The sequence below is a fragment of the Solanum dulcamara genome, chromosome 9 (genome assembly GCF_947179165.1).
Source record: "Solanum dulcamara chromosome 9, daSolDulc1.2, whole genome shotgun sequence".
Taxonomy (NCBI): Eukaryota; Viridiplantae; Streptophyta; class Magnoliopsida; order Solanales; family Solanaceae; genus Solanum; species Solanum dulcamara.
Genome location: NC_077245.1, coordinates 63118466 through 63125344, shown reverse-complemented (window position 1 = coordinate 63125344; position 6879 = coordinate 63118466).

The window sequence follows — 6879 nt, the reverse complement described above, 5'->3', positions numbered from 1 at the left end:
CTAATACAATAGGCCTTAGGCAGTGATCCAGCTCTAATGACCTTTTATCCATAACTCCCCTTGTTATGTCCCTGGTGGTTCACGGTTGATAGATCGGGCTTTGTTTGATGTTTTGGGTTTGGATTCAGATTGAGATTAGAGTATGGTATTAATTACCTTTGTATGGCATCGTTCCATAGTGGTTTTATGATGATGATTTGGCATGGCATGGCATTATCAATAACTTTATGTCACAGATTCAAGGTGTGTTCATTGATCTATAGTTGTAGTCCATGATTTGAGCTCTTTTATCCTCTATTGAGTTGATACCTATTAGTTAGATCCTATTGATTATTTTAGAGGCTATTCCCAGTTTAAGGTCCGAGTTATGCATTCGTTGGCTACTGGATGGCTCTATTGGTTCCTCTGGGAGGCATCCACATCTTGAGGTATGGGCTACGTACTCTCTGGATCTGAACTCACTGGGTTCTACTCTTTGTAGTTTTAGTTATTTTGTGCACCCGTCGGACTTATGGGGTCTGTTCGGGTTTTATTTTAAACTTGCACATGAGTGTACCTTCTGGGCTTATGGGGTCCAGTTAGGTTTTAGTTAGTTGGTTACATACTTCATTTCAGTTCCTTATTACACTCATGTGCATATTGATTAGACTTCCCTACTTTGACCTCTGTTCTGTTTAATTCCTGCTTTTTATATTGCTTTTACTTTTCAAGCTCAGTCGACCTATGATACGTACTGGGTACCTGTTGTTTTGGTACTCATACTATACTCTATATCTATTTTCTTGCTATAGGTTCGAGCACCAATCACTAGCGCTGACTTTGAGTCAATTGTAGTTGGATTCAGAGATGAGAGTGAGCTTATGACGTTCTGTATCATACCTATCTCCTTCTATGTAGTTTTGGGTAGTCTTTTGTTTTTGAGACAAATCAGTACATTTTGGTCCACTTTTGAGACTTTTACTCTTTTGATAGTAGCTCTATATTTGTGATTTCCAGCTTTTGGGAGTGATTTTCTATGTTGATTTTCCTTTTGTTTCTCTAATTTGATTATTCTTGCATAGTTTCTACCTTAAAAATTTTACTTGTTATTTAGGGTTACAGTCTAGCTTATCTACTAGTGGGTTATAGTAGGTGTTATCATGACTTGAGTTTTCTAGTTGAGACACCCTTAGTATTGATATTGTTGAGCCTTATCCAAGGTTTCGCTAGTGCATGCCTTAGATGTTGAAGTTGGTGTCCCGTGGGGTATGTTTTTGGAGTGAATTAGGGTTATATACTACCCTTCAGTCTAGGTGGTGACCTTCTAGTGGCCCTATTAGTATGTGTAATTATTTGGCTGTGGTAAGATGAATTTCGAGTCTCATTCAGGATCCTAGTCCTTTTAATATCATAGCTGACCTGAGGTAAGATTCCAGGAGGGGGTTAGATAGTTGTGTTGCTATTCTGATGTAAGATTCTGGAATATGTTATAGTTATGTACAATCGATCTTATGTAAGATTCCGGGAGCTTCTAGGTCTTTTTTTAGTCATTATGATTTGTGATTTTGAAACTGACTTGGTACTATAGCTATTACAATGTAAGATTCTGGAGGATACTGGACCTATTTTTTGGCTATTTTGATATAAGATTTCGGAATATGCCAGCTTTCTTATGGACATTTAGATGTAAGATTCTGGGTGGAACTAACTTCTTTGATGTAAGATTCCAGGGAAGGCTAGGTTCTTTGTTGTTATTTCGGTGTAAGATTCCATAAAGGGGTTTGTGTTTATTACTAAGTTGTTCCTTGTACTGTAGCTCTTGTGTGTACCTGCCTGGCTTATAGGGGTTCAACAAGCTTATTGATTGTGCAATTATTACTGATATGCCTTTGTTGTGCCTTTTGGACTTCTGGGGTCCAGTAATGTTTTACATATTCTTATTGATTCCATTAATTGTCTTAGTATCTCTATTTGGTTCTTGTCTAGCTCTTTCTCTACTACTGCCTTATTACCATGTTTTATACTCTCTTATTATTATGTTATTGCAACTGCGAGCTCAATCGGCCTATGATGCCTACTGAGTACCCATTATTTTGATACTCATACTATACTCTACATCATTTTTCCTAATGCAGATCCGAGTTTTAGTCAACTGCGTTGGTTCTCGTGTTGCTGTAGCTGGTGTTCTAGAGATTGAGGGTGAGATTAGTGGCATTCGTGGTTGACTCATCTACTTCTGTACATTTATAACTAGTCTTTTGTATTCCAAGACAATCTATATGACGGTATATGTCAAGTCCTTCTCTCAGATCTTTTGTAGTAGCTTTGTACCAACATCTACTAGGTTTTGGGATAAATCTTTGTATTTTGTCCTCGTTCGATGGTTATATATATTTTGGTCTTATTTCTACTGCTTTTGTTTTTATCTTCTTTATCATGCTCTTATCAATTTCTTCCCCCCTAGGCCTGTTATCGTTTGGTTCAGGGCTAAGAGTTGGCTTACCTACTGGTGGGAGTTAGTAGGTGCCATCATGACATTAATTTTTAGATTGTGAAATTATCTATTATTAATGTAAGAAGTACGTTTTTGGTATGCTTCCGTGTAGCCACACTTACATCTAAATAGATTATCTTGATGAAGTATATGATACATGCTTTCAAAAAAAGGGGTTTTGCATGTTGATTGCGAAGAAGCCTAGAATGCTATTACAATGTTGAAATTGTTGAATAATAAAAAAATATTATTTTTTCATTTTAAAAAAAAAGGCATGAGAAATTGTCACGACCCGATTTCTCGATTTATGATGGCACTTACTATAATCCGCTAGTAGGTAAGCCAACCCATAACCCAAACAACTAGTAATATGTTTAAGGGTAGAAACTAAATGGGAATAAGAAATCCTATCATAAATAGCATAAATAAGTGGAAGACAAACCAACATACAACTGATCCTTCCCAGAACCTGGAAGTCACTAGTACGGAGTTATCTAACAAAAGAGCACAAGCCCCAAAAGTGGACCATGAGAACAAGACCTGTCTCAAAAAGCAAACGACTAGCCTATAAATACAGATGGAGACCAAAATGGTACAAAATTCCAAGTGCTCATCTTTATCTCCAAATCAGACCACTCCAAGCTCGAATCAACCCTGTCAACTATTGCTCGGACATGCATCATGAAAATAGATGCAGAGTGTAGTATGAGTACCAAAGAAACATTACCCAGTAGGCATCATAGAGTGACTGAGCTTTAAAAGTAAAGGCAGTATGAAAAGAGGGAATAAATAGAACAGAGGTCTAGAACGGAAGTCTATAGAAAAGTAATGATCTGGAATGTACACGAGTGTAGAAAGAACTAACTAAAGTAATCTATGGCTAAACTACACCTAGCTGGACCCTCATAAGTCCAGAAGCTACACTCGTGCACAAGTTTAAATAAAAACCCAAATGGACCCCCAAAAGCTCGATGAGTACATAGAAAAGCTATAACTACTAAGATCTGAAACTGAGAACCAAAGGCCACATAATATAGAACCAGAACCTCAACCCAATCCAGTAAAATCTTACTGTATGGTGTCCAGACCACTCTAACTGGATGCTCCCAAAAGTACCGAAGAATTGATCAAGTGTCAAGTAACTGAAGCCGGACCTCCAATCAGATGCTCTTTATAAGGATCCGAATGTCCAAAGCCGGACCTCTGACCGGATGCTCGTCAAAAAGTGCCATTGCGGTCGGGCTTGAGCTTGAATTTGGATACCCAAAAAAGGTGCCCAATATAGTTACCACAAGTGCTCCCAAAGATTAATGGTTGCCAAACCCCGTGGATCGCCCTCCATACTTACTCAATCAATACAACCCTTATAGCTGAATCCTAAACCAATCTTGAATCGTAGAACAATAATTTGGTGTCACCACCAAAATTCGTAAAGTCACAGAATTAGAGAAATAGAGTCAGAAGGTCATCGGAGTAAACATATTACCTAGCTAAGGCCCAATCTATCAGATTCAAGTCTGTTACACTAGTCTACAAGAATCTAAGCCATTCGAATGAACGTCGGGGTAAAACGAAGGCCTATAGGGTTTGAATCATGCATTTCTAAGTCAAGTCCCAGTCAAACTTGGACTAAGGCCAAACATGCTTTAAATATATGATAAGAGAGCATACAAATACACCAAGAGGCAAGGATAATCAACAAGACAAGTAGCATGCTTGAAACTACCTGAACAAATCCCGTAAAGGCCTAAAACATGATTTCTAAATGTCTAAGAATGATTCAATACTACCCATTCCCAAATTCAAACTATTCAACACACAATTACATTCTCAAGCTCAATCTAAAGAAGGGGAAACTGTAGCATATCTGCAGACCGATCACGCCCGCGCTAAAATCATTAAATTGGAGCTTTCCCTTTTCTAACGACCTTTGAATGTTGCCATACTATTAAAAATAGGTACACAACGTTAATATGATCATTTTGACATTAAAATTATCAAATTCAGAGACTGACCAATTTTGCAGTCAAAAGGTTCTAAAAGCTACCCCAAACTTTTTTTTCCAAAAAGGAACATAATTCAGGGCTCGAATTAGTGGGAAACACAACATGCATAAAAATCATATTTTAAGCTTAGGAATTCAACAATGGCAACATCTATGAACGCGTATTTACCTCAAATAGAGAGTCTATAGCTAATTCTGACCACACCATCATTCCTCTTAAAAAACCTCACAATCTAGCCTTTTGTGTCGCTTAATTTGGAGCTAAAATAGTTGAGAAAGCTATCTTTGAAGTAGCCCTCTCGAAGTGATTGCGTCTACAGTAGCCCACGATCGCGATGTTAAGGGACACAGACCTCCGCAAACACGGAGCTTGTCCTGCAAATGTGGTGAAGGGCCAGCAACACCTTTGCGAACACGAAGGTTAAGAAGCCTGAGCTCCGCGAATGCGGCGTAAGGGCCTGCGATCGCTGAGAATAAACTCCCCTACATCAGATATCAATTGAAATAACTGATTTGGCAATTTTGAAATTTCTAATGGGGTGCTCGAGATTCGTTTGGAATCCCGTGCGTGCAAAAGAATTATTCTACCCCATAAAATTTGATATTTCAAACTCAATGGTGCATTCGAAATTCCCATACGAGGTTATGTTAATGAAAAATGAGTCTACATCCAAGTGCCATTTTTAGTTAAATTCCACAATGGGCTATGAAATTAGATCAGAAGCCTCGGAAAGCTAAAAGGGTCATTCTAGACCAAACTCGACATTCCAAAACTAACTGTGCTAACCAAATTTTTATCCGAGTGCATTTTTCAAGAATGTTGTCTAAAGTCAACCTTAGGCCAAATTTCATTGGCTAAAGCACTAAATGGCCTCAAACTCGCACCAATTGCCTCGATACTCATGCTGACCATGCTACTTACCTAATTTGGCCATTCTGGAGTTGACAGAACCATCAGAATTCAGTTCTAAAGTTGTTTACCTTAAGTAATAACCAAAATTAACTTTTTAAGTTGTAAAAACTCCAAAACAGGAAAACGGGCCTAAAACCCAAACGAATGACCAAGTGACTGAACAACTAGTTCCAACAAGTAATTAATGACTTGAGGTTGCTACAAAAATGCTCAAATGATGAAAAGGAGGTATTAAGGTAAAAATGACTTGAAGGGTCATTACAAAAATTGTATGTTTTCTCAATTTATGAGAAATAAAGGCGGTAAATTTTGTTGGTCTTCAACATGATTCCATTGGGATTTTCCATTTGGTGATGATGATTGGCTAGAAATAAAAATTAGAATAAATATTGGTTAGGCTATCAAATTTGGCCCCAATTTCTCTGTAGTAGCAGTGTAGTTTTCTCTTTATTGGAGGCTAACTATTGTTCATTGTTGTATCAGAGAAATTTAGTCCTACTTTTTCATAATTATATGAGTCTTATTTCATTGCACATGTATATAATATACTAGTTTAGAGTACTTGCTTTTACATATGTGTCTTGCATCAATTAGAAAACTATATACAAAAGGAATTAAAATATTAAAAAGTTAGCAGTTGATATTAAAATAACTGTTATATCTATCTAAATGATAAGATTTTCATATAGGAGGTTAAAAAGTATTCAAAAAAAGTTAACCTCTTTCTTTAATTTTTTGAGGCTCTCTTTGAAAGATATGTGCTTGTATTGCTTCCGCTTCTCGAGGTCTTTATCCAAGATTTTGCATTGAGTTCCTTTAGAAGTTCCTCATGAAACTCATATATCTTTATAAGGTAGCATAAGAAACCTATATCTATAGGATACTGCTAATGCAACATTAAACAATTTGTTGTACGTTGAACAAATAAAATTAAGATCACTAATTTCAATATAGTGATAGCAAACACGAGATCATATATCTTCTGTTGGCTCAAACTATTTCACATGCAAAAAAAGAGAGATATCAAACTTGTTCCTATTGCAACAATAAAGAAAATAAGTATATGTTACAGATACATATATATATATATATATTTCAATATACTATACATTTCAAAAAAGTTAAATATTATACCGCTAATGCAAAATTGAAGGTAAAAGTTAAATTTTACCTCAAAGGAAGCCTCAATCCTAATTCTGGATTCCCCTAAAAAAATCTACACAATTTAGCCCTTTGAATCACCCAAGAATTGAAGGAGAAAATGAAGTTTAAAGTTTGAGAGAAAATCTGGAAAAGGGTCTTAAGAATGACCCTCTGATGTCGCTTTAGAAACCCCCCCGGTGATCGCTTAAGCGATACCCACCAAAAGGCGGGCATCGCTTTTGCGAAACAAGGTCGCTTAAGTGACTTGTCGCTTTAGCGATGGGGTTGTCGCTTAAGCGACACCTGCCCAAGGGGGATGGTCGCTTTAGCGTCATTCTCTTTAGT